The 2,022-nt window shown below is 35.2% G+C and overlaps 1 pseudogene; it reads right to left on the bottom strand.

The window, feature by feature from the left end:
- Positions 1-542: 542 nt before the first annotated feature.
- Positions 543-1,555, bottom strand: LOC141568272 (histone-lysine N-methyltransferase SETMAR-like; annotated as a pseudogene).
- Positions 1,556-2,022: the final 467 nt, after the last annotated feature.

The raw sequence follows: 2,022 nt of genomic DNA, 5'->3' as shown, positions 1-2,022 counted from the left end.
GTAAAATAGTTTAGGTGATGGGTTAGTGATAGTGATGTGGGAATAATTTAGGTTAAAAAAAAAATCAAGAACAAAGACACAGAGATTTGCAAGTTTAAAGTATGTTCATCCAGAGTGGAATTGGATATTTTCATGCATGCTCCACTTCATTCTGTGAGGAATACAGACCATTTATAGGAGAGATATTGTTAAAAATAATTTTAAAAAGAAAAATAACCAGATGCATGGGAGATAAAAATATGCAAATTATAACAAAAGTTCAACATCTACACAAGAAGGTTGGGGAGAAGGGACACAGACACAAACAGGAAACTTCTAAAATCCTATACAGTCACTAGATTTGAATACGACTTTCGAATTTCTGGTGACTAAAATGAAAAGGAAAACTGGTTAATGATATAGTTCTACTTTCACATTTGGAGAAAACATGCCAGTACCTCAAGATAATTTGTTTATGAATATGTATTAGGTTGTTGCAAACATAATTGCGGTTTTGGACCGTGAATTTTAAATCATTATAACTAGGCTCAAACATAACTTTATTAATCAAAGTAGGAACCAGTACAATCAACATATTTTTGCCAATGAGAAATAAGTTTGTTTATTCCTCTAGAGTAAAAATCAGTGCTTCAGGATTCAATGAACTCTTGGAAAGCATTTTCTGCATCCTGCTGGTTATGGAAGCATTTTCCCTGCAAAAAGTTGTCGAGATGCTTGAAGAAGTGGTAGTCAGTTGGTGAGAGGTCAGGTGAAAATGGCTGATGAGGCAAAACTTTGTAGCCCAATTTGTTCAACTTTTGAAGTGTTGGTTGTGCAACGTGCAGTCAGGCATTGTGGAGAATTGGGACTTTTTTGTTGACCAATGCAGGTTTCAGGCGTTGCAGTTTTCGGTGCATCTCATCGATTAGCTGAGCATACTTCTCAGATGTAATGTTTTCACCAGGATTCAGAAAGCTGTAGTGGATCAGCTGTAGTGGCAGCAGACCACCGAACAGTGACCATGACCCTTTTTTGGTGGAAGTTTGGCTTTGGGAAGTGCTTTGGAGCTTCTTCTTGGTTGTCATCAGTTGTATAAAATCCACTTTTCATCGCAGGTTACAATTTGATCAAGAAGTGAACGGTTCGTTGTTGTTGCATAGAATAAGAAAAGACAACACTTCAAAACGACGATTTTTTTTAATGTGCAGTCAGCTCACGAGGCACCCACTTATCAAGTTTTTTCACCTTTCCAATTTGCTTCAAATGCTGAATGACCATAGAATGATCAATGATGAGTTCTTGGCAACTTGTCGTGTAGTTGTAAAAGTATCAGCTTTGATGATTGCTGCCAATTGGTCATTGTCAACTTCCCATGGCGGCCACTGCGCTCCTCGCCTGCAAGGCTCTCGTCTCCTTTGCCACACTTCTTGAACAACTACTGCACTGTATGTTCGTTAGCAGTTCCTGGGCCAAATACGTTGTTGATGTTGCGGGTTGTCTCCACTGCTTTACGACCCATTTTGAACTCGGATTAGAAAATCGCTCCAATTCGCTTTTTGTCTAACATCATTTCCATAGTTTAAAATAAATATAAAATAAAGAGCAAGTAATAAGTCATTAGCAAAAAATAAAATAAAATAAAGCAAGAAGTGCGCATTAAAATGATTATAATATAACCACATTTAAGAATGTATTCCAATTTCAAAGGGCAAATTTAAACAATGCAAAAAACGCAATTACTTTTTCACCAACCTAAATATTAAATGTTGACATAATATGTTTTAATGTCTTTTTATTTATCTTTGCTTTCTGTAGGGTATATAATGATGTCCCTTTTACATATTTGATACTGATAATTTTGACTTTCTTTTTTCTTGATCAATCTTGCTGAGATTGAACAATTCTATTTGTCTTTTATAGATTTATTTTCCAAAAGACTAATTTTTGGTCTGTTGATTTTCTCTATTGCAAATTTGTTTATTTAGTTAACTTCTGCTGTTATCTTTATTATTTCCATCCTTCTACTTCCTTCGTATATCATTT

This window comes from Rhinolophus sinicus, linkage group LG02 (assembly GCF_036562045.2).
Source record: "Rhinolophus sinicus isolate RSC01 linkage group LG02, ASM3656204v1, whole genome shotgun sequence".
Taxonomy (NCBI): Eukaryota; Metazoa; Chordata; class Mammalia; order Chiroptera; family Rhinolophidae; genus Rhinolophus; species Rhinolophus sinicus.
Note: the sequence above shows the minus strand (reverse complement) of the source record. Positions and strands in the feature narration are given on the sequence as shown.